This window comes from Balaenoptera musculus, chromosome 13, assembly GCF_009873245.2.
Source record: "Balaenoptera musculus isolate JJ_BM4_2016_0621 chromosome 13, mBalMus1.pri.v3, whole genome shotgun sequence".
NCBI classification, from domain to species: Eukaryota; Metazoa; Chordata; class Mammalia; order Artiodactyla; family Balaenopteridae; genus Balaenoptera; species Balaenoptera musculus.
The window spans coordinates 89,290,564-89,316,901 of NC_045797.1; the positions used below are offsets into that span (position 1 = coordinate 89,290,564).

The 26,338-nt window shown below is 45.3% G+C and overlaps 1 protein-coding gene across 10 annotated transcripts in view; it reads left to right on the plus strand.

The window, feature by feature from the left end:
• MYT1L (myelin transcription factor 1 like) overlaps positions 1 to 26,338 on the plus strand; it is a 406,818-nt gene that overhangs the window by 40,107 nt on the left and 340,373 nt on the right. For all 10 annotated transcript variants that reach the window (XM_036873928.1, XM_036873935.1, XM_036873927.1 and 7 more), the window contains exon 2: positions 1,763 to 1,856. The gene's annotated coding sequence lies outside the window, so the exon portion shown is untranslated. The remainder of the gene's footprint in view (positions 1 to 1,762; positions 1,857 to 26,338) is intronic.

Here is a 26,338-nt window from a genome sequence, read left to right on the forward strand (position 1 = left end):
TCACAATTGCTAAAAGCTTTCTCTTAAAAGAATGAAGAACTCAAGATAGATGTATCAGAGGGTATGAGACTGTAGGGCAGCCTGGAGATGTAGAAAGAAGTCCAGTGTCAGAGTCGGTCTGGAGTCCTAGCTGTGTGTCTCAGTGAGTTTCTTTAGCATCTTGAGCAGACGTGAGAAGAGAACAATATTTCCTACCTTTGAGGAGCAAATGAGATAGTGGGCCCCCAGCATCGAATATAGCACCTGGATTCTTGTTTATCCGTTATTTTATTGAAGTACAGTTGATTTACAACATTGTGTTAATTTCTGCTGTACAGCAAAGTGATTCAGTTATACACATATATACATTCTGTTTCTGTTATGGTTTATCACAGGATATTGAATATAGTTCTCTGTGCTGTACAGTAGGACCTTGTTGTTTATCCATGCTACAGATAATAGTTTGCATCTGCTAATGCCCCACTCCCAATCCATCCCTCCCCCAACCCCCTCCCCCTTGGCAACCACAAATCTGTTCTCTATGTCTGTGAGTCTGTTTCTGTTTTGTAGGTAAGTTTATTTGTATCATTGTTTTAGATTCCAGTGATATAAGATATTTGTCTTTCTCTGTCTGAGTTTCTTCACTTAATATGATAATCTCTAGGTCCATCCATGTTGCTGCAAATGGCATTATTTTGTTCTTTTTTATGGCTGAGTAATATTCATATATATATACATGTATATACCACACCTACTTTATCCACTCATCTGTCGATGGACATTTAGGTTGATTCCATATCCTGGCTATTGTAAATAGTGCTGCAGTGAACATTGGGGTGCATGTGTGTTTTCAAAGTAGAGCTTTGTCCGGATACATGCCCAGGAGTGGGGTTGCTGGATCAGCATTTGGCTTCTGAGTTGGACATTCCGTAGTGGGAGCTGTTTTCTGTGCTGTTCTTTATATGAAGGTTCTTAGTCTTCTCGCCACCCTCACATAAAATAGGAAGCGTGATCTGGGCAGGCGTGTGAGGACCCAGAGAAGGAGGGCATTCCAGGTGGAGTTAAAAGAGTCATGCAGAGTTGAATGCGTAGAATTTCATGTTTCATGTTTCCTCCCACAGAACTGCTAAAATTGGAATGAATAAGGTTGGTGGTTAGAAAAAATTGAATTCATGTTCCACAGGAATTCTTTCCCTTTTCTTCAATCACCCCATTTTCCAGGTAAACCTAGAAAATAGGAAATACCAGGAACTTCCTGTCTTCCTCATCTCATCTTTCTTTACTTTTATTATTTTTAAAGGTTTAAATTATTTCCATGTAGAATAAGTCCTGATATGGCCTTGGGTGAGCGATCTGATTGTGAGATCTTCACCTGACCCTGCGTGCGCTGCCGTATTTAAATCTCAGGCGCCTGCCCTGCAGCCCAGAACCTTCTGCTGGTGACTGATTCCCACCTGACAGGTGGGCAGTGTCCTGGCATCTGAGTTCATCTCTGACTCATCTGTCTTTGTTGGTGGTCTTAGTGGGGAGGCCAGAGACCTCAGGACTGACTCAAGTTTCACACACCTGACCTTGTTCCTTAATTTTTACTAAAGAACAGACTTCTATTTCAAAAGCGCCACCCCTTTGAGGACATACTGTAGGGCTGTGTAGTTCCAGGACTACTTGAGCGCAAATGCGTGTGTGCACAGCCTCCGTTGATTCAAGGGGAACAGCTTATGCATAGGGAAACCATCCAGTCTCGGTGTCACTAACCACGTCTCCTGTCCTCTCTCATGTACAGAGAAGCTCACACGGAGGCCAAGACCGAGGTGCGTGCAGCTGCCGCCCGGACATTTGTCTGACCCACGTTGACATCTGCAGTGTCACAGACTGTGGTAGGTTAACACAACTGGGGTTGTACTTTTGTTAGGACTGTGAAGAGTGTTACCCAAAAACAACTAGAACTTGGAATGCAGTGATGCCTGGTGTCAAATTAGGCAACTGAGAAAGTATTTCTTATTGTTTTTGGTATTTAGATGTTTCAGTTTTACTTTTCTGTTTAGTTGATTAAATATGCACATGTTTAACTGGTACATCAACTATGACTTTTTCTGATATCTTTACACTGATGAGAGCATTGTGTGCAATCCAAATATTTCAGAAACAAATCAAATCAAACCAAATGGACCTTAACCAAAAAGCATATTTATATATCTACATAGTGTTTTTAATTTCTTCATTTTCCATCCCTGTTATTCACATGGTGTCTTATAGATTACAGGCTACTTCTACTCAGATTCTTAAAGGGTCTTCACAACCACTCTACAAACTAATTGGTGGGGAGTGCTGAGTGAGCCTACGCCCATAACCCATCGTCCTGGTACCCACTTTGTCTTTCAGATGAGCGTGACATAGACTCAGAATTAGACAGGCAAAGGTGGCTTTTTGTGAAATGTTATTCTTTTGTAAAATTCCTCTTTACTATTGATTTATACATGGAGAGGCAAATTGTTAATGAGAATGGTTAGCATGTGTTCTGTGCTTGCTTTGTGTTGGGCCACGGTGTAAACTTCCAACTTATCTTTTTGAATCCTCGCTGTACCCTTGAAAAGGAAATATCATCACCCCCTTGTACCATGAGGACCCCGGGCTGAGGGAGGTGGACCACCGGCTCAGGTCACACCGATTTCAGAGAATCCACCAGCGTTGCAGCCCAGTTTTGTTTTCCCAGGCTGGCACGTCCTAGGAGGTCATTTGTATCCCTTTCGAAATCTCTCTTGAGATGTAATTTCATTCATTTTCAGCTCTATTAATGGGAAGCTTTACCTTGACCAGAGCATGTGGGTGACCTCTGCTCTGTCCTGTGAGCTTGAAGCACACACGGGACTTTTCCGGGCCTCTACTTTCTCTTCTGACCATGAGTGGGTGAGTTAGGCCATGCGACTCTCACAAATTAGACAGATTCAGTCCCCATCAGGGCTGTGAGACACGAACCAATACTCTCTATATACCAAACAGTTTTTAGTTGTTCAAAAATTATACATTTTTCAAAACATTTTCTCTTTACTCTCCCTCACTTTTCTGTGGTACCGTCATCGGGATCCTATCTTCTGAGTATTGTCACTCCCACTAATACCGAACTGCTGGAGAAAGAGGCTTTTCAACTTGAGTTTTCTTTACCTAATTAGTATATGCCCATTGTCGAAAAATTAGAATATTAGAATGCATATATATATATATATATATAATTAAAAAGTTAAAACACTGAAAATACCAGAATTCAGAGATAACTACAATTAATATTTTGGTTTAAAACATTTGCAATTGTTATCTTTGCACATGATTTTAAATTAAGATGGATCACGCCGTATATTGTGTTCTTTACTTCTTTTTTACTTGATGTGTCACAAGTAGCTTTCTATATCAATAAATATATTTTCATAACATCATTTTTTCTTGATCAATAGTATTCCACTTCACACCTACGCTGAAATATATGTCTGTTGTAATATTATCAGTTGGCTTTTTAAAATTTTGCTTTGCAAAAAGAGTTTTAATGGCCAACATTTTACCTAAAATTTTTACACCATTAATTATTTCTTTAGCATAAATTCATAGTACAATAGCTAGCTCAAAGGATATGTACACTTTTAGGCTTTTGAGGAGCACAGTGCTTTCAAAATGCTCCTTCTTTCCACATCTTGCTGTATGACTGTGTATCCTCTGTGATTCTAAATATAGCTAACCATCGGTGTTTGAATGCCATTCCATAGACAACTTTTATGAACTTGACTTTAAGAAAAAGTAATCTCACATTATGAGATTTACAAGGCAAACATTTTATTTCTCTATATATTCCGAATTCCCAAGAACTCAGTTCCAGATCCTACACTTTCATTCTCCTGTTCTTTGATTGATGTGTCATACGAAGTACCCACTGTGTGTAAGATGTAAGGGAGACACTGCTGATTCACAGATGGATGGGCAGGGCTCTGCTTGAGGATCTCACCCGTAGTAACAGAATCCATACTCACAGTGAGTGCAGATGCATGGCATGAAGAGCACAATAACAAATTTGCTTTAAAATATAATCTCATTATTAGCCATTCCAATATAGTAACTGGGATTATTCTTAATGCCTCACCCTGAGTATTTCTAGGTCCACAACCATTAGAGAGAGGTTGTACCATGTTCATTGTACTGTTCTGCAGAGTGTACTGAACAAACTCTTTTCCCCTCCCCACCAGTCCCTGGAAAGGAGCTTTTTTACTGCCTACTTGACTGTTTCTAGGATAGACTGCTATGTAGCAAGGTGGCCCATGCCATTGTTGGGCTGTGTTAATGGTTGGAATATTATTCATAATATTCTTGAGGTGAAATTACCGTTTTATATTATGTACCTATTGTTCCCAATTTTAGCTTCTGGAGAGATATAGAGTAAGTTCAATTCAATTCAAGGGATATATTTTAAGAATCTGCTATGGTCAGGAACTGTTACAGCTGCAAAGGACCAATTTCTATTTCATATGATAATATTTCAAATATCTGATGATTTATATTTTCCTAAATATACAAGTTAAACAACTAACCCTATTCAAGGTAATTGCAGTGTTACTATACTATAAATTTCTATAAAGCAATAAATTTTGACCTCATTCCTTGACCACACTCATGGGCTAGTTGGAGAGCTTCCCCCAACTGACCATGAGGAGAGTGACACACCCCGACCTTCACACAGATTACCGAAGAGTTTGTTAAAAAGAAAAAAAGTCATTTGCCCTAAACTACTAGTAACTGCGACATGACAACCCTTGCTATGGTGTGTACACTTGGTACAAAATATAAGACTGAAGTGAAACGGGGAAAACAGAGGGCTTCTGTCCTACACCTGCCACCTCCAGTAGGCCCAGCTTCCTTGGGTCACGGCCACTTTACCCACAAGATGAAGGACATCGTAATCCCCTTGGGGATTCGGACTCCAAAACTGCAGGGCAGCTTCCCACGCCTGGGAACTTCCGATGCCTCTCAGGCTGTGGGCCTGTTTTCTGGAAGATTCCCCTCACGCCGGCTGCGTGCCTGTGGCACCATCATGGACACTTCCGAGGTGTGACCGTGTCCTGCAGGGCTGACAGCTCTTGAGGTAGGAAGTATTACCGTCCACGTTTCAAAGAGGAGAACGCAGAAGGGGAGGTGATGTAAGGTGTCCAGGATCAGACGGACGGGGCGGGGCCTGGGCTGAAGGTGCACCACACGGCGGGCTCGGGAGAGACGTCGCTGCTCCAAACTCTGACCCCCAAAGAGCTCCTCGACCACCTGGTTGTGTTAGAGATAAATACCTCCATGCAAGGCGGCTTCAATATGCATAAGTGTAGAAACCACAAAACCGATCTGCAAACATCTGAGTTGTACAGTTCAGATGTGTAAATGATATTTAACCAGTGCTTTTATGGTTGTTTCACTAAAATGACCCAATTTGATACCATATAATATCATTATTACATGCTTAAAGTATTCTTTATATGAAGAGAACCTTCTTAGAAAATTCATACTTTGTATTTTAGTCCATGAATGTGTTTAGTTGTTCATGAATATTTTATTACTTTTTAAGTTTTCTGACTAATTATAGTATTTTTTCACTTTTCCCCTTTTCTGATACTTCTTTTTACTACTTCTTATATCTTATCTCTTTCAAATTCCATAGAATCTTACCACATCAAAGCCTTTGTTTCATTCACCTCTTATCCCATCTTTGACTTTATGTTGTGAGCTTGTCACTGCCTCCTTAATAAGTAAATCAAATAAGTACAGCCTTGTTACAACAGCTTCTGAGTAGAAGTAAGTCAAGGGAAAGACGTGTCCAGTGTCTGCCTCTTTGATAATATAAATTAGAAACTCTCATAAACTAGATAAGCAAAAGAGAGGGACGTGATGAAGGCTTTCTCTTAGCTTGAAACTAACCAGCCAACAAACTTGGAGGATAATTGAACCCACGGGAAAAGCAGCCCAGCCACGGAGCAAGTACTGGTGGAAGATGGAAGGACACTCTTGTTTCCTTCCTCCTCCTTTTCCTCCTCCCCCTCCTTTCTTCTCCCCCCTCTTTCCTCCCTCCCTTTCTTCCTTCCTTTTTTTCTTTCCTTCTTCTCTCCTTCCTCCTCTCTCCACCTCTCTATCTCTCTCTTTCTGCTTCTTTTATGTTGAGTGGCTCAATCATGACGATAGTATATGATTTTTGCTACGTACCAGGCATTATTTTCCTCCACACTTGAGACTATATTCCCACTCAGGAGTAGCCCTGAAACTCAGGAAAAGTCAATACCTTTAGCCCTTGTAACACCCCAAACCATAGAACAAAGGGAATTTTGTCACCTGTGCCCAGACCAGGAACCCACGGAGGGTCCTGCAGTGTCACAATGGTCAAGATACGAAGAAGCATTAAATGACTAGAGAGGCCTGCAAAGGATGATTCACTGAGGAGACGCCTTCTTTAATCCTCACAACCATGTCTGAGTGGCTGTCACAGAGGACTGATGATCCCGAGCCACGTGCCCGGCTGACACCCAGTCACAGTGACTCGGGGTGAAGGGGGAGGGGACGAAGAGGGGCCTGGAGGCTGCGCCCTGGGGAGTGGCCAGCACAGCCCTGAGCCTCCCCAAGCTGGGCAAGGAAGAGTCAGGATGGACGAGAGCAGGCCAAGGGGACGGTGACAAGAAGGTTAGAATGAGGACAGGAGACATGTACTTTGGCCTTGGCAAGACCTTGGATGGGGGCATCCTTCCTTCTCTGTGACCTGGCTCTCAGACTCCAGGTGACACTTTATCCCTTAAATTTTCTCCACCTTATGTGTGTCCCTTTACATGGAGCACAGGTATTAAGATACAGCCAGAAAGAAAACATATTTCATCTGACTGAAGGTGGAGACCTCACACATTAGAATTTAAAACATCAACTATTTAAAATATCAACTATTCAATATTAAGGAATTATTGCTAGTTTTTTCAGGTATAAGAATACTATCAAGGCTGTGTTTAAAAATAAAATTCTTATATTTTAGAGATGCATACTGAAACATTGCTAGATAAAAGTATATGATTTCTGGAATTTCCTTCAAAATAATGTAGAAATGGTTATCAGATGACAGTATGGATGAAGTGTCATCAGCCAAATGACATTCTTATAACTGACTGATGGGTAAATGGGTTTATTATACTCTTCTGTCTACTTTTGTATTTGTATAAAGTTTTCCATATTAAAATGTTCCAATGAACAGGAAGTTGAGAGATGTCCTGTAGCACCAGACTCACAGGGAATAAACCCAACTTCTGACCGTTGAAAACTGGGGGTAAATGTTCTCTCTGTGCCTCATTTTTGTCAATTGTAAGATGTGGGTATTAATAGTGTGGACCTCCATAGGGTTGCTGTGGAAATGGCATGAGTTGTTATATGTAACATGCTATGCATGTGTGTTACGTGTAAACCACCCATGAGTGCCTCATACATAGCAGAGCCCCTACACGTGGTCACTGTGGTCACTATCATTAACTCTTACAGAGATGGAAGTTTTGTGTTTATTTTCCACTTGGAATTTCTTACATTAGTAATTGCTCTGTGGGAAAAGCCCTTGGTTCTGTGTATGAATAGCATTTTGGAATCGATAGTTATCGTTTCCATTTTAAAATCAAAAGTTGAATTGATTTAATAATTAGTGACTTTTCTGTGACTTGTAACATTGAATATACTTTGCAAAGTATTTCAAGAAATGATATAAAAATGTGTTTTAAAACTTGCTGGGAATATATTATAATTTTTTTTCCTTCAAAGCAGGAGAGCTTAGATTTGTAGGTTAGATTGAATTGCTTTTTATTTCTGGTGCGAACTGTAAATAACTATTTTTTCTATAAACACAATTGTTGAAGGCCCACTTTATTCTGTCCTTACCTAACTCTTGAGTGGTAGTAGCTTTGCCATTGCATGATTAATCGTACAATGCTCTTTTACACAATATTTAAATCCTAACCCATAGGTGTTCTAAGAAAGGAATCAGTACTGGGAATTTGGACAATTGTATTTTCTCAAGAACCCACTTTTGCTGATAAACACAGTAGGGGTTTTGGAGGCGGGATGGATGTGTTACCATGGAGGTTCATTATTCTCTCTATTCTCACCATCCTTTCTCTGTGTGTGGTCTGCTTTTCCCTTTCCCCCCACCTTGGGATCACCTGTACAACCCGGGGGAACTGGTCATCATTTCAATTGGTGAAAGATGACAAAAGTGGTTTCCACAAGGTTGATCTTTGAGCCACTGCTTTGTACAATCACTGTGCCAGGTGAGGAGGGATGAAAAGATGAGTGAAGACCGAGCATTCGGGAAAGTGAATCAGGATTTAGCAGGGGAACAGAAACAGTGAACGCTTGGTGCCACATGCGAGAGCCAGGCCAGCTCAAGGGAAGGGATGCTCGTTCTGATGGGCAGAGCTGGGAGGGCTTCCTGGATGGTGTGGGTTAAACAGGCTTTGGCATCTGACACGGAGGAAAGAAACAGTCATGAAGAAGAGAGAAAAGGGGGAAACATGAAACGTAAATAGTGTTCTCTGTGCACATCTGTAGAGAGAATGAGATTCAATCAACTGTCCGTCTAAAATGAATAAAGGTTGAAATCTGCCTTCTCAAACCCTCTCCTGTGGGTCACTGGCTCCCACTCTCACCGCATAGGAGACCCCAGCATTAGGAACGTGTGGAGCAGGATGCCATCAGGGTGACCAATGGGAGTGGACGTTACCACCCAGTGTAAAGATAATCGGGGTCTCCGTGACTCCCTTTTGTCCTCCAGTCTTTTATCCTCAGATTTGTGAAGTCACTTCCGTGTGCAGTTGCAAAAGGACTTCTTAAATTAGCTGACACATTTGTAAAATTCAAGAAACCTGCCTGATCTATATCCTGACACGTGACGTGGCGCTGGGTCGGCTGGTTCCTGGGCCCACCTGGTCACAGCCGCCGGGACGAGCAGGTCGGGGGTCCGCTCTGAGGGCCGCGTGTGAAGGCGCCGCTGGGCGTGCAACCAGGTGCCCTGCTTCAAGGCCCTGTGCTGTGTGGCACAGTGGCCAGACCTCCCAAACTTCAATTACAGACACAGCCCTCCGGGAATACGAACGCTCATTCTCTTGAAGGGAAGCCTGAAAGAGCGTGTCTCGGCGCGTGAGCCCCTGAGCGCCTCCTGTGTGGGACGCTCACACCCCACAAACGCGCACACGGCGGGCACTCACAGGAGCCACGGGGCGGCCAGGGGGACATAGGTTGTCAGGTGGAGAGGGGAGATCGGCAGGAAGGACGGCGAGAAGCATCGTTCAGAAACGTTCTGGAGGGTCTTCCCAGGCAGAGGAGGGTGGCCAGACACTCCTTCACTAGGAAACAGGAGGAACGCAGCCTGAGGTGTGGAGAATACGCTGATTCCGTGTGGGAGATCGGCTGAGATGAGGGTCAGAGGACTGTCCCTCGTTGAATTGTGTGGAATTGGTCTTATGGGCAGCAGAGAAGGACGATGAGTGGAGATCATTCGAGGCCCGTTGGAATGAGAGGAAAGGCTGCCCGGCCACCCGGCGAGCTGGAGACCTGAAAGAGGAGCATCTCTGCTTCCATGATGACGCCAGCCCAGCGCAGGAAGGGCACTGGCCGGGTGTCCAGCCGCACCCTCGAGCCTGCCCTCGAGGGAGCCTGTGCTCGAGGAAGCCACTCCCCGCCGCGGGCTTGGCTGTTTTCCACCAACACAGCTGGACCCGGACCAGCACCCCTGGGAGGGGGACGGTTGCTCAGAGCATCACGCAGACGGGAAGCAGCGCCCTGTGGCCAGAGGGAGCTCACAGGGCAGAGCTGCAGAAGGCAGGATGGAGCTGAGAGAAACGAACTTCGCTGGAATTCCTGTACAATAGGGCTCTCGGCGTTCTCGTCTACTTGATGCTCCCCAAACAATAGCTCACCTGCACGTCCCTGCCGTGTAACACACACACGCACACACACACACACACACACACACACATACACGCATCTTTACACCCTCTTTAAATTCCCTTTCCAAACGGGTCTCCCTGGGGGGCCCCAGGCATCCTCAGACCTCACTCCATGTCCACTCCTGGAGGCGCCACCCCCAGTGCCCCCGACTGTCCCCCACTCTGTCCTCTCACAGCCTTTTCTCACATTCCTGGGACAATGTTGACCTTGTCTCATGAACTTGCATAACGACCGGGCTCCCTTGTCCCAGCCGCCTCGTAGCACAGGGCAGGGTCACAACCCTCCAGTCGGGGTTAGGGGGTCTGATGGAAGGACCCCGGCCCAGCGGACGGCTCTGGCTTGAGTCTGCCCACCGACTCACCCTGTGGGCATCGCACGTAAAGATACGTTGATCTTTTCTTCCTGCCTCACCATGGTGTGTGTTGCAGGTTTTGTGAGACTCTGCTTGTAAGGAGAATTTTAAGAATACGTATGCAGTGCTACCACTAAAGATATCCTGTACTGCAGTTTGGTATCCAGCTTTAATATTTACTGTTTATTTAAAAAATACACTTTAATCACACTAAACCTTCTTTCCCAGACTACTCTCCTTTGTCTTAGAGATTACTTTAGAAAATAATCAAGCCCAAACCTCCTAGAACATAAAGACTCACAGTTTGGGATTACTGACAATAGAAGCTAAGAGTTTTCACATTGTAAGAGTGACAAAGATTGTCCCTTTTCCCAATTCCCCTAAATTTTTTTGGAAGAAAATTAAATTTACATTGTAATCAAATTCTGACATCTGAGTCCTTCCTCTGAGTGCGTGAGTTTCCCTTCCTGCCTTCCTTCCTCCTTCCGTTTTCCTTTCACAAACATATGACGTGCGTGCAGAGAGGCTCCGTTCTCTACACTCCTTTCACAATTGTTTGGTTAGCGTTCCAAGAGATCTTGATGTCATATTTTTATCTAATGAAAGAGGTAATAGGTTTACAATTCCCAAACGAGCATCAATACGAATTTTCACCCACCGCAATGTTCTCAGGGGTGGAGGACGGCCGCACTGTTCCGTAGCCCCCTCACCTCCAGACGTGCCTGGAGCGTAACAGGCATGTCTTCTCCGGCATCTTTCTCCTTCTAACCCCACCGCCTCCTCTGGAGTCTCGTGGACGTGCAGCGAACCAGGGTGAATGGCGCGGAGCCGCTCGTGGGTGCAGCGGCGGGTCCAGGCTGGCGTGTCTGCCACGAGCCCTGAGCCCCTGCCTTCCCCCCAGTGGCTTCAGCGAGCGTCCTTTCCTGGGCAGCTGGAAACCTTTGCAGATGAAAAACGTAGTCTTTCTGGGCAGACCCATTAAAAACCTTACAAAATAATGCAGCCCCACATTTTGCAGGAATGGGATGGGACTGGAAAGGCCTCTGTGACTCTACTTTCCGTGTTTTCTCTGTTGTTTCCAAACGCTGTATTTATTGGTAATCGTCTTTACATGTTCTTTAACCTTTGTGTGAAATCTCTCTTCTTATTGACTTTTTCCTTTCATTTAATATTTGACTTTTTCCTCAATGACTGAACAGCATCAATTTTATATTATTCATTTTTTTTTTGCTCAAAAAACTAATGATTACATTAACTCCAAGGATACAGTAGCAAAAAAAAAAAAAAAAAAATCCTTGCCTTTAAGGAAAGAACATGTCAGTATGTATGTGTTTGGCCACAAGCAAACAGATCAAATACATTATGCTAGAAGAGGGGCAGGACCAAGGGAAATGCAGAGCTGGGGCAAGAGGAAGCAAGGTGCTCCCCTGCATGCGGCCTTTTAGAAGGGTCTGGCTGAGAGGAGCCTCTAGGCAGAGTTTAGAAAGCAATAAGACAGGGAGCAGTCCAGCATGGAGAGGGGCTGTGCAAAGGCCCTGGGGCAGGACCAAGGCTACTGGTATGTTCAAGACACAAGCAGTGGGCCACTGGGGCTTAAGCAGAATGAACGTGGAGGGGGGGGGGCAGTAGGGAGGAGGTTGGAGCGATAGCAGGGCAGGGAGCAGACCGTTAGGGGCGTGTATGTAACAAGTGTGAGAGCTCTAGCTCCTACTGTGAGAGTGACGGAAAACCACTAGAAAGTTCTGGGTGGAGAGGCGATGCAGTTGGATGGGCATTTCAAGAGGCTCACTGGGGCTGCAGGTAGAGAAGGATGGTGGATGTGGAGGGAAGGGAGCGTGGGGGACCTGGTTGGAAACTCTTGGAATGAAGAGCCAGCGGGGCTAGCTGATGAGATGGCGTGGGGTGTGAAGTAGAGCGGCATCAAGGGGACTTCAAGGTCGTGCCTGGGACATGGGGGGGCATTCGCTGGGCTGGAGGATGCAGGAGGACTGGGCTTGAAGGAGATCAAGAGCCCAGTTCTGGCCGGGTTAGTGGAGAAGCCCGTCCTGCATCCGACAGGGAGCCCAAGCACCTGGTGAATGCATGGGGCGGGGGCCCCGGTGCTGGAGGTGCACCTTGGAGTCTCGGAGGTGCAGGCCATGGGGAAGGCCGAGGAGGGAGCTCGCAGAGGAGATGAGGGGCCCGAAGACTGAGCTCTGAGACGCACCGGGGCTGGGGGTTGTGAGGCGTGCAGTGACGGGGCAGCGCGGGGAAAGGGGGAGGCCGAGTCCGGATTGGGGCCGAAGCCGCAGGTGGGTGGGATGCAGGGTGCCGAGAACCCGCCCTCGGGTTGGGTCGTGTCCGGGTCACTGCCAGCCTTGGCCACAGGATAGCAGTGGAGATGAAGCCGCCTGGTGTGGGAAGAGAAGGGGTGCAGAAGTGGGGGCGGTGAGCACCGGCAGCCTCCTGAAGGGGGCAGGGGGCTGGGGCAGGGGCTTCAGGGAGACTCTGGCTCCAGTGCGGTTGTTTCCGTTGTTGATTTTTGAGGAAGGGAACTGCCAGCCCGTGCGCACGAGGGTAGGGAGCATGCAGCAGAGACAGGAAATTCAGTGATGCAGGTGGCGCACGGGGAACCTGCGAGTCATTTCCTTGAGCCTCGGAGAAGAGAGGAAGCCGGCACCCAGGCAGGAGTGGGGGCCTCAGAGAGGAGCCCACCCGCGGGTTCCCTCGGGGTGTCAGGAGGAGGGCAGCCTGGGTGCTGGTTCTCCAGGGACCCGGGCGCCATTGTCGATGGAGAGAAGGAGAGCACGGAGGAGGGAGAGCATGGGAGACACAGCCCAGCAAGGAGGGCGCGAGGAGGGACGGTCAGGGATAGGAAGGCCAGTAGCCTGGTGGCCCAGGGAGAGGGGCTTGAGTTCTGGGGAGAGGAGGAAGATACAGGGTGATGGCTGGGGAATGGGGTGCCAGAAACAGACCGTGGCACAGATGCAGCTGTTGGTGTGAGGGAGGTTTAAAGTGTGAGGATGGGGGGAGAAGAAGAACGTCAGGGGAGAGGCCCGGACGCAGGGGATGAGGAAACACTCACACGGGAGAAAGAGTGGCCGCAAAGGAGCTGGGAGGTGGCAGAGCCCGAGCGCACGAGGTCCAAAGGGGCTGGGCTTTATCACCTGCAGGCGGTGGAAATGCGGGGGTCTGCAAGCAGCAGGGGAGAGTGAAACACCCGCCCCGCAGGGCAGGCGGGCCCCTCTGAGCCCAAGCAGGCTCCAGGCCCGGCAGGAAGCGGGTGAGGAGGGGCTGGTGCTGGTGAGCGTGCTGAGTCCAGAGGGTCGGCGGGGGGACACGGCTGTGCGGGGTCGGCGGCACTGGAGGGCTGGGTGAGGGAGGCCTGGCGGCGCTCGGCTTCCGGGGGCCACGAGGGCGCCGTCCCAGTGGACTCCTCTGCCGAGGGCCAGGAGCGGGGCAGGGTCTTGCCAGGACCCTGCAGGCTGCGTAGTGCACACTGCAGATTTGTAAGTAGGGAAACATTCATTACAAAGAGGCTCTTGTTTTCGCCCTCGGAATGTCTCTGCATTTTGACATCTCCCTTTACAGATACCTACTGTGCACCCACCCAGTTAGAAAAGCACTACTGCTGCAGACCGAACTGTGTCCCCCAAAATTAATATACTGAAACCCTAAGCCCCAAAGAGAGTGTACATGGAGACTGAGGCCTTTCGAAGGTACTCAAGGTTAAATGAGGTCGTAAGGGTGGGGCCTGATCCAATAGGGTCTGTGTCCTTAAGGAAGAGGAAGAGACCCCAGACCCCCTGCCCACACAAGAGGAGAGGCCACATGAGGACACAGCGGGTTGGCGGGAAGGGGCTCCCCCAATCTCTGCCCCGTTGATCACAGAATTCCCGCCTCCAGAGCTGTGAGAAAAGCCCTCAGCCTGTGGCGTTTGGTCACAGCCCCCGGTCAGACTCAGCTCCACACAAGGGCCTCAGCTCAGGCGGGCGGCGTGGCCACGCGGGCCCTGCTGGTTCCCTCCAGAGCAAAAGGAGACACTCCCGCCTCCAAAGACCGGCCGTGACCTGAAGTGCAGATGGGCTGGGGAGCTTTTCAAGTCCTCGAGTTCTCAGGCCCTACCATTTCTAACATGTGCCAGCCTTGTTTTATGAATGCAAGAGGCCGTCTTTATTGACTGAAACGCACAATCAAGAGTGTCCCAGGCGGTGACCTCAGGTGGGCCTTCTCAGTCTGTGTTGGTGACAGACGTTTTACACTTTTAAGGGTTCCTCAAAGTTCTAATTTAGAAATCCACACTCTAGGTACTGTGTTCACTTGTGACCTGATCAAGACTGTGGAAACAAAACAAATGGAAAAAGATCACCTGTTCATCCCCTGCTATGGGTCAGAACCCTTCAGTGCCTGGAAGGCGGGAATCCTTACACACACACACACCCAAACACACACACACACGCAGGCACAGGGTCCCTAAGTGATGCTTTCCCACCAGCCCCCAGGATGGCTGCACAACCCTGGGGGGCAGGAAGGGGAGCGAAAGCCTTGCCATTGGTCGGGAATCCATGTATCTGACATAATAAATTCAACTAAATGACCAAGAAGGCCAGAAACCTGAAATGGGGTTCTTCAGCTAATGTTCAGAAGAGGAAGGTCTTTACTGGCAGGACCCTGGGGTGCCGTGTCACACAAGCTCAGTGCTGTCTCCGCGGCCCTTGAGCTGGCCCGGTGGGCGCCTGGCCTGGAGTCGTGGCCGAGCTCAGGCTGGGGCTTCGGTCCATCCAGAGGCCATGCTCTATCTTCTTTATTAACTATGTTTGTGTGATTGCATGTTGTCTGTAAGGTCCCTTTATCACTCTACTTAAACTCTACCCGCATACATTGAGTACCAGTTAGGGATATACTTGTAATTTTTTCTCTGCTTGTTTGTCACCTTTTGGACTAACATCAAATGTGACAGATCTATGATTAAATGACAGGTCTTCCCTTCATATTTATCCCATCCCTAAATCTGCCCCATGGTAGGACTCGAAAACATCTTTTTGAAGGGAACAAATCATTGTATGTGAAATAGAAGGCGTCATCACGCTCACAGTTGAAGAAATGCGATGACGCCAATATAAGAAGCTCAAGTCGGCTGCTGTCTGCGCGCACACAGATTTCTAACAGGTAAACGCGTATGATTTCTAATTAGATTGAAAGCCGCGAGTGCCTTTGCAGGAGCTGTTGAAGGACCGTGTGACTCGGGGTAGCAGGAGATGGTTCTTGCCGAGAGAACCAAAGAGGACGGGGTTCCTGCAAGTGGAGAAGGGGCGTCCAGGACGAAGGTGCTGCGGGACCAGAGGGTGGAGGTGGCCAGAAGCCACAGGACTGTGCAGATGTCTGGGACGCAGGAATGCGGGGGAAGAGCCAGGCGAAGGAGTGCCACATGTTGGAGAGCTTTGAAGGCCAGGCCAAGCTGTGAGGACTTACCACGACGAATGGCATCCGGGGGTTCCTGGGGCTGCTGAGCTGAGGTAGGACAGGGCTTGGCTTTGAACGGAGGGACCTGCCGGGATCTCTATGCATCCCGCAGGCAGAAGCAGCTGGAGATGATCCAAGTGAGAAATAAGAGGGAGATAAAGAAAGACCAACCCGTAATAGCAATGACCTAACACCTGCCTGGATAGAAAGCATTCGCATCATGATGTCATTTAATCTTCCCAACAGCTGTTAAGAGACGGGACAGTTCTCCGCCTGGGGCAGGGCCACACACACAGAAAGTGACAATGCCAGTTTGGACACACTCATGGCCATTGGTACTGATGTAGTGTTCAAGTGCATGGTCATTTTTCCAGAAATTTTTTTTTTAAACATCTTTATTGGTGTATAATTGCTTTACAATGGTGTGTTAGTTTCTGCTGTATAACAGTGTGAATCAACTATACATATACATATATCCCCATATCCCCTCCCTCTTGCGTCTCCCTCCCCCCCTCCCTATCCCACTCCTCTAGGTGGTCACAAAGCACCGAGCTGATCTCCCTGTGCTATGCGGCTGCTTCCCACTAGCTATCTATTTTACATTTGATAGTGTAAATAAGTCCATGCCACTCTCTCACTTCGTCCCAGCTTACCCATCCCCCTCCCCGTGTCTGCAAGTCCATTCTCTATGTCTGCGTCTTTATTCCTGTCCTGCCCCTAGGTTTGTCAGAACCTTTTTTTTTTTTCTTTAGATTCCATATATATGTGTTAGCATACAGTATTTGTTTTTCCCTTTCTGACTTACTTCACTCTGTATGACAGTCTCTAGGTCCATCCACCTCACTACAAGTAACTCAATTTCATTTTTTTTATGGCTGAGTAATATTCCATTGTATGTATGTGCCACATCTTCTTTATGCATTCATCTGTCAGTGGACACTTAGGTTGCTTCCATGTCCTGGCTATTGTAAATAGTGCTGCAATGAAGATTGTGGTACATGACACTGAATTATGGTTTTCTCAGGGTATATGCCCAGTAGTGGGATGGAGAACAGTATGGAGGTTCCTTAAAAAACTAAAAATAGAACTACCATATGACCCAGAAATTCTTTTTTATTGTATTTTACAAAATAATTGGATTGGAGTTTTAAAAAATCTTATCCTTCACCTACAGATAGTTTGGGAAGGACCAAGTGATACTCCTTGGGTGAGATCAGGTTACTGGTCACGGCAGAGCCAAGACTGGTCACTAAGCTCTAGACCCTCGGTCCTTGCTGATGACAGACCACACAAGCAAGAATCTTCACACCACTTTCCTAATGTTTAAGCTCCCTGTGCAGTAACATCACTGTCCTGTGTGAACTGAGAAGGAGATAAAGTGTCCTTTCTAGTTGCCTTGTGAACGGATTATTGTTTCCCTCCACCCGCTTCCCTACAGATTTAGCTTCATAATGATATTTTACTTAGGCTAATAATTAAATAAGTGTGAATTCCCTAAACATATAATGGCTGATTTCGAGGCAGGGGTGATGTTAAAATGCTGTGAAGGGAAGCCTTAGCCCATGGTCAACAACTGCAGGGTGTCCTCAAGGCTTAAACACACACCAGGGGAAGATGGTTACACATTGGAAATTCATGGCAAAGAGGATTCCTCTGGAGGATTTTCTGTTACGATTTCCCAGTGGCACTTGATCACCACTGGTTCCCATTTGTCAATTTATTACTCACCATCATGTTTTCCAAATTTTTTTAAAAAAGTGTTTAGTGTTAGTGTTAAATAGTGATTTTTATTATACCTCTGGCTATTTTTCAAGTTAAAAAATTCATGAATAATTTTCATAGGCTAGGGCTTGTTCTAAGTGTGGAAAATTGGGCCTGAAAATGGTACATTTTGTGTTTCAGTCAGAAGCATTTCCCAGCTCCCACCCTGTTTTTTACTGCTGCTCCGTATCTTTTCTGCTACCTCCTCCATGTGGGTAACTGATCACCTTTATGGGCAAATCAGCAAAATACTTGCTCCACCCAACCTCAGTGGTCTTTATGCAAAATGTACAGAAATTAAATTTCTGTGTTTTGGAGGTGGATTATTTTTTCCATACGTTCATCACTACCTTTCACTCCTAGTTAACAATGACAGAGAAATTGATTATTTTCAGTTCAGAAAATAAAATATTTCCATCCAAAATAGGCATATACATGAATCAAATGTACACGGGCTTTGGGGAAATTGGAAAACGACCTCATTTTAAACTCTACACCATATTTCACAGACCTATTTCTAGCATTTTGGAGTTCCTATCCGCTATGCCCCCAAATCTCACCCTTAATTAATATTAATCAGAAGACTGAATTTTAAACAAATTTTCAAGTCAGGCATTCAGAGCAAACACTGGATTCGTAAACGCAAAGGGAGTTGAATGAGGTGGGAGCTCAGGATGCTATTCTGAAGACTCTGTCCTTGGTCCTCTTCCTGTCTCATCTTCTCATACCTGCTTTGATGGTGCTGTCCATTCCACAATCATAACTCTCATCTTTGCAGTTGAATTTCAGATCCCTGCCCAAGTTTCTGGAATGCAGACACCCAAATTTAGCCCTTGGCAGGATATTTCCACTTGGATGCCCCATGGATGCCTTGAGCTCCGCATATCCCAACCACACCCAAAGTCTTTCCATCCCGTGTCTTCTATGGTTGAGTTCATACCTGTTGGATTGCGTTGGAATCTTCCTGTTGGAAGCTCCTCTAGCTGGTCAGGTGCAGAGCACAGGGCTACATGGGCTTGCCTTGTACCCTTTCCTAAAGGCACAGTCACTTATAAAGCCCTGTTTCCTCCATCGGGGTAGGTTCTATTCTTGGTTCCCTCTACTCCCCTTGTTTGTCACAGGTTGGTCTAGTGCTACATTCACTTCTTATACCGCTTCCAGTTTTCTTTCTAAAACAGAATGTAAAGCTGGTGCTTTGGGTCATTCATGTGGGTTCAAACCCAGTCTGCTCTCTACCTGTTTGGAGGCCTTGGGAATTCACTGACCTCTCTGAGTGTCAGCTTCCCCATTTAAAATGATGGGAATAATAAACGATGTGCAGGCTGCCTGTGAAGATAGCTAATGTCGCAAAGCACAAGTGCCGTTTGGTGAGGGCCAGCTGAGGCAAGCGGGTAGCAGCTAAGAGGATTATCACTGTGGGTGTTGCGTCCCTCCTCAAACATTTTCTTTCCAACATTATCTTCCACGTCAGCTGTACCTGGGGCCACTGCTCTTCCAGCATCACCGCACACCTTTCATTTGTGACTTCTCCTGGTTCATAGCTACCACCACCACCCCCACCTGGGTCATGCTCCTTCACCTGTCCAACAGCACTCCTCCCAGACCACTTTCTCCTCCCCAGCTGTGCTCCCAACCGCAGCCCCATTCCTGCACTGTCCTCAACGTCATTATCAGTCTGAGTCACGGGAGTATGCCGCCTACAGACCGTAGTTCAACCTCCCTGCCTCTCACCCACTTCACTCTACCACTGCCTTTACTGCAGCACATTTGGGGCTTCCAGATGTGACCCCCAAAATCCCCTTAGGGTCTCGAGCTTGCTCCTTATTGTGCAGTTGGCATAAATATCGAGGTTTTACCATGTGAAACCACCCGGGGCTCCCGATGGAGGTTCTGTTGGCTTCCTATTGTACCTGGGATGGATTATTCCCATGCTGTGTCATATTTTAGGAAAAGCACAGACATTGAAATCAAATAGATCTGAGTTTCAAGCCTTACTCTGCCACGTATTAACTCTATAGGCTTTGTCGAGCTTTGTAACTTCCCTGAGAATCATTTTATTAATCTATAAACTGGGCATAATACTAGTACCTGCCTTGTAGAGCTGCCTGGAAGATTAAATGAGATGCTGCTTGTCAGGCTCTTAAAATAATTCCTGAGACATAATAAGGTTGTTCAGGGCTGGGCTGAGCTATTGGTCATGCCACAGGTGAAGCTCTCACCAAACTCCAGCACATCCCCAACACCCACGCCTGGAGCTGAGCCCCATGTTTATAACAACCAAGTGAGTCAGACCCACCCTCCAAGCCCACCCAGGATCACTTCATGAACCATGCCCCATGCATCAGCTGAAGATCTCATGTCCTTTGACTTTTCACTTCCTTCACTGATGCCTTAATAAGGTCTACGATCCCATCCCCTCAACGTCCTTCCCTTCCTTTTCATCATCACTGTCAAAAGCTAAATGCATTGGTGGCTTTCTATATACCATGAATTTCTCTTCATGTTTAAGTCATTAAATTTAGAGCTTACCATACCCTGTGAGGTGTGGACCACCTACTATCAACATTTCACAGATAAGAAATCGTCACTAAAAGGTTAAATAATTTGTGGATGGTCATAGAACTGCAGAACACATGCTCTTAAAGGATGAACTTCTTCAGATGCTAAATTTGTGCAATCTAAAATCACCTAGAACCCCCAATTGGACTCAAAGACGTTAGCTCATCTGAGTCCCCAAAGATCATACTCTGTGCCTACTGTATACTCTTAGTCTATTCTGCTTTGAATACTATGTCTCTTTGAGCCCCAAGGACTCTATTTTACTAAAATAAGAAAAGCTCCCATACATCGAATTTTCTTTGTATCAGACAATGTACTAAGTGTCTCACTTACATAATCCCACTTAACTCTAATGACAGCTTTAAAAGGTAGATGTCATTATTCTCATTTTCAAAGAAAGAAGCTGAGTTCTAGTTGCCCAAAATTTTATAGTCATTAAGTGATAAAGCAGGAATTTGAACCCAGGTCCGATTGCTACAAATTTCATGATTTTACTTATTATCTTTTTTTTTCCTGATCTTTGTGTCCCCTTTAGCACTTGACCTGGTTTCTTGCACATCAGAAATGCCCTTTAAAACGTTTGCCAGATTGATTTGGGTCCACTGGGTTTGTTGTGTGTAGTGTCCACACCTTCATCACAGAGCACTGAGTTTCTCCAGACATTTCATGATTTACTATCACCTGAACCCACTTTAAGCTCTGACCTTTCAGTGACATTCAAGGCTGGGTTTCACCATGTCAGCCATGCACCCCACTCTTGCAGGGCTCCTGGGGGAATGGTCCTCAGTCCAAGCATGACCTATCCATTCAAGGAAATGATCGCCATCCTCTCTATGGTCTCAGGTCAGTGTCGTAAGGAATCTGGAATTGAGTCCATCAAGATCAGCCACAGCAGAAGTAATGGTTGTTTCCTTGCCTGACTGATATTATTAGGTTATATGAGCGCTGGGCTGTGCCCTGACTGTCCAACTTTCATTTCTCTGTAACGTAACATACAAAGCATGATTCTTGTTAATTCGAGGATCACTGCGTATTTTGGGGGGGAGGTGGAGTGGGAGGAATCAGGCATGATCTCTCTATTGATGTCCCAGGGCACTGTATAGATATGAATAAAGAAAAAGCCACCAGACTCTGGGCATTCAGGGCTCTGGGCTTGGCGGGGGAGCAGGGGAGTCATGGGCGACACATACCCTGTGTCTCCACACCAAGTTACTGGAAGGGAGAGCATGGCCTTTACCAGTCAGGTTGAATCCAAAATCCAGAAACACAGAACAAGTGCACGGTGCTAGGAGTCCAGGGGTTAAATCCAGAGGCTGTGCTGGGATGATCTTGGGCTTCTGGATCGGTTGGGTCTGGGTTCAAATTCTGGCCCTACTGCCTGCTAGCCAGAGGTCCGTGGTCAACCAAGTTAACCTCCTGAGCCCCAATGTTTTCAAGTAAGAAACAAGAATATAAGACTCACGTCATAAAATTGTTGCAAGGATTAAATTACACAGGGTACAAATGATGCTTGCCTGACAAATAGGGAGCATGTGCAGATATTGTTCCCTGAGATGTAGCTTCCAAAAAGTCTGGAACATTCGAGAACTCTGGAACAGAAGACTAAATCAGAGTCAGTATCAAATGAAAGGGTGGAGGGATCTCTTCTGCGCACCTACCAGGGTCCTGGGCTGTGAGCTTCTGTCAGCTCTCGGGGGCTGCATGTAAAGAGATTCTGCTGCAAATCCTGCTACTGGCTGGGCCGTACTAATCCAGGGAGCTGCTCAGTATCTGTGTGCAAAGAGCCTCTTTAGAAATATACTTCCCACCAAAAGTTCATCTGCACCACAGTTTAGCGTTTATCCATTTTACATTGGGAGGATTCCCATCATCCTGAAATACCTTCTGGAGTCGGTTTGCACGTGTGTGTTGGCCCCTCTTTCCGGCAAGCTGAGTCAAGGACCATGTGCGTCTTGGAACTGGGAGGTGATGTGCTCTCTAGGCTGAGCCTCAAGCCAGTAAGATTTTCCTGCTCTTCCATTTTCAAGGTGCATATAAACATACTGTTTTCTTAAATACTGAAAGAGGGACCTTTCATGGGAACCATCACTTAATTAGCTAAAAACAGGAGTTATATTTGTTTGTTCAGGGGAAAATGAATGTGTCTGCCATCTCCAAGGGCAATGGTGCTTCTCATTTAGAAGTTATTAGTTTCAATTGTTTTACATTTTAAAAATTCATTTGTGCTTTTCATCCTGCCTTTTGAAAAAAGTTTTATTTGTTTACTTTATGCTATTCTCAGATGAAGAGATAGATTATTTATTACCTATGATGTATGTATTTGTGCCCTCAATAGAAATAGAACATCAAAATCCTTTCCAATTCATTGAAAATAAAAAGACCTCTGCCCATAGCATAATCTATGAAGGAAACAAAATGCTGTGTACTAAAAAGTGTCTTTATTTGGATTAGGGCAGAAATCATTTGTTCATTTAATTTGTTAGAAGATTCAAGTCAGTTGCAAAGACAATCAGATCAAATGTTATAGTTGCAGCTATCATAATTATTAATGAAAAACTTGTCTGGCAAGATATTAAAGCGAATTGGAAAGTTTATAAAGAATTTCAGAAAGTTAGAGTATGTGGGAAATATAGGAATCACTGGAGTAATTTATTCATTATTTCATCCCGAAGTTTACCCTCCCTCCCTCCCTCCCTCCTTTTCTTCCTTCCACAAAAAAAAAAAAAAAAAAAAAAAAATTCATTCAGTGCCTACTATGTGCCAGACACCATTTGTTCTAAGTGTTGGAATTTAATAGTTAAAAAAAAAAAAAAAAAAGCACAGAGACTTCAGCCTCCTGAGCTGTGGCTGAGGAGTGGCCTAATCTGTGGTCAATGGGTCACGGAATTGCCACTACTCCACTTTGACTGGACCCCTTTTTATCACGTGATAGTGTTGCTCAAACCCTTTAAGAAAAACAAATATTGGCTAGGATATTTCACAAAGCCTATGGATGAGTCAGTGTACTTGAATTTTATCTCATTCCAATTTGTTTGCATGAGAGTTTTTTGAATTTATTTTTATTCTTTTAAGGAATGAAGGATGTTCCCACTGCATATACTTTTTGGCTGGCTCCAGAAAAGATTATGGTAATATCTAGCATAAATTTCCCGAAGTAGGTTTATTTCAGTCTCATCTTACCAGAAGTACACCATAATCCAGCCACTCCCTACAACTTGAATGGTTTTAATGATCGCCATAACTCTATTATGTTTTTAATTGTAGAAGTTGTGCTGGTATCTGCACAATGCTATTATTTATTTATTTTTAGTTTGCTTCTACCATAAATATGTACCTCATTCTGCTTTCTGCCTAGTTGGCCAAATCTGAAGATCCTCACCAGCCAATACCCAACTGATAACAATTTTGAAGGCTCAGCAATGGTAGGTAATTCCATTTCAGACCCAACTAGGAGATAGGACCATGCATCCAGGCACTTACCTGGTTAATTACCTTCTTTGTTCCATTCAAGTGATTCTGTGTCTACTTAACATTAGGAGATGATATAGTTATACTCCTAACTCATGATATTCCTTCGTCATTTCTGATTTGTCTAAAAGACTGTAATCAGATTTATAATGAAAATGAGCAAAAATATCAAAAGACATGTGTGTAAGTGTTAGAAATGTAGTTTTCTGTTTTGATTTGATAATTTCCAAGAACAATGTAATGGGAAGTAATTGCAAAGAGCCATGTTCAAAAAAGAAAAATAAAAAACAAAACAAAAATCAAAAACTGATTAAACAGCTGGGGAACTGTGCAAGATATGTTTTGGAAAGACCAAGAAACAATCAAACAAAGAAACAAACAAACACATGTGGGAGGAAGGGCAGTGAAACAAGGAAGGGTCCTAGAATGAGGCAAATATTGCTCAGCCAAGGTTTCCTAAGACAGGACGTGGTAATACTCAGCTTGTCTGAGTAACCTAAGTACGAGGAGCTAGGAAGCAAGGTTAGTTCTTAGAATAATAGGCCGAAATTTTAGAAGAGAACGTTGCAACACGAGACCAAGGAAAGGCTCCCGAGAATTTGGTAGAATTTCCCAAGAGAACACACAGGAGATTGTACCAGAGGGTGTTAAAATGACACAACAAAACAGAAGGAATCATCTTCTTTCTTCACTGGATCAAACGAATGATCTGGTGACGATCTCGTTTCTGGTTCTGAAGAGACTCAGCACATGGTGACACCATAAAGATGGGAAACCATGTTTCTATTGTGAATATGGAACTGTAAAAAGAAAGGAAACTAAAGGTATTTCTTTTAGGACATTTAAATAGATCAGGGTCTGGGTGTAATTTAATTTAAAAAATTCTACTGAAAATTAAGCTCCTGTTAGATAGAAGGAAAAGTGTAAGATAGATAGAAATAAAGGAATTCCCTACTACTTCCACCCGGATACAGAGGACTTGGGCTGGAGTGTATGGTGATTCGGTTTCAATTACTCAAAATTAGAAGCACGAGTGATCTAAAGCTATGAGGTGATAAGTCACAATCATAGCATTCAATTTCTGGTTAGAAGTTATGTAGTATAGTAGTACTTCTTAGAGTTGTGATATAGTAGCGCACATGGAAGTCTGATTATGCCTTTAAGATTTCAATAATTCACTCACAAACCTGGTCTAATTCAATCAGGAAATTTTATGACTTTTTATGACTCAAATGCCCACTTTGTTGATGAGGTCACAGAGGTGCAGAATTAGATAATAATTTCCCAGGATCCCCTGTTGATGAAGGAGGAGCCGGAAGTGAACTCTGATCACTGTTCTTTCCTGTAACATACTCTCCTGCTAGTGAAGTAGACCTGAGAGCACTGAGGAAAGGAGTGGGTTCAGCAGCTTATTGAGAAGGACCGAGGAGGGCCCGTGACGTGTGATGCTGACACACAGCTTCGGGTGGGAAGGGCTCCCAGCTCTGTGTTCATTCGGCACCTGTCTGCCCGAAGCTGAGTTGGAGCAGGTCACATGCTGGCACTTGACTGTTTCCAAACATTTTCCTCATAGGTTAGCTCATGTTATCTTCAAAATACCCCTAGACAGTGTTATCGACATCTTTTTTTAGGTAAAAGAAGCTGGAGCTCAGAAAGGTTAACGACCCTGACCTAGCACACCCAGCAGTGACGTGAATAGACAGGACGAAAGCCCCAAACACACCCTGGCTTTAAAGCCCCCAAGCCATGCCTTCTGATGTGATTAGCACTTCACTGAAATGATCAATACCAGATGTATTTCCTATAAGGCCAGTGGCCAGTCAAGATGTGGAATATCTTTCCATTGATTCTAAAGATTTTCAAAAGTCTGAATTTCCACTTTGGGGATGCATTCCTGATTCTTAGTCTTTTGAATATAACACTTTAGCATGAACATCAAGTAATGAGATTATACAACTCCTCAAATATTCAACCTAAGGGTAAAACAACTCCTGACATTTGATATTTCTCTCCAGGACTTACTCCTTCTTTTTGGCTGGAATTGTTTTTTTCCTGCTCTCCTCGTGAATGTGACCTTAGATAGGACAGGAAGTGCTGGGTCTCCCAGACCAAGAGGCCCACAGATATCTGGAAGTTCAGGAGGTGGCATTCTGCAAATTCTAGTGCGAAATAACTAGAAAGAAGAAAGGTCACTCTGTGCAGGAGGGAGTGTCCCTTTTGGTAGATTGCTTTCCTGATCCAAAGGTCTCATGTGATATGTTGGTTTTCGCTTAGGAAGACTGGTCTGTATTTCTGAAGAGAACACCTCTTTGGAGAATTTTCAGGTATTTTCTACTGGGCTTTTGAGCCTGAAAAAGAAATTCAAAACCATAAATTGTTTCAATTACTGTGAAGACCACTTGATGCAATCTTAGATAAAGATTTGCAATTTCTTACTGACTCAAACTGTTTGATTTTGCAACTATTTCTTTACTATCCCTGTGGGCTGCAAATCAAGAGTCAATTAACAATGCTGTGGAGCAACTAAGCCCATGGGCCACAACTACTGAGCCTGAGCTCTAGAGCCTGCTCGCCACAACTACTGAGCCCATGCACCACAACTACTGAAGCCCGCATGCCTAGAGCCCGTGCTCCGCAACAAGAGAAGCCACCATAATGAGAAGCCTGCGCACTGCAACGAAGAGTAGCCCCTGCTCGCCACAACTAGAGAAAGCCCGCATGCAGCAATGAAGACCCAACACAGCCAAAAATAAATAAATTTATTTTTTAAAAAAATTCAATCAACAAACATGA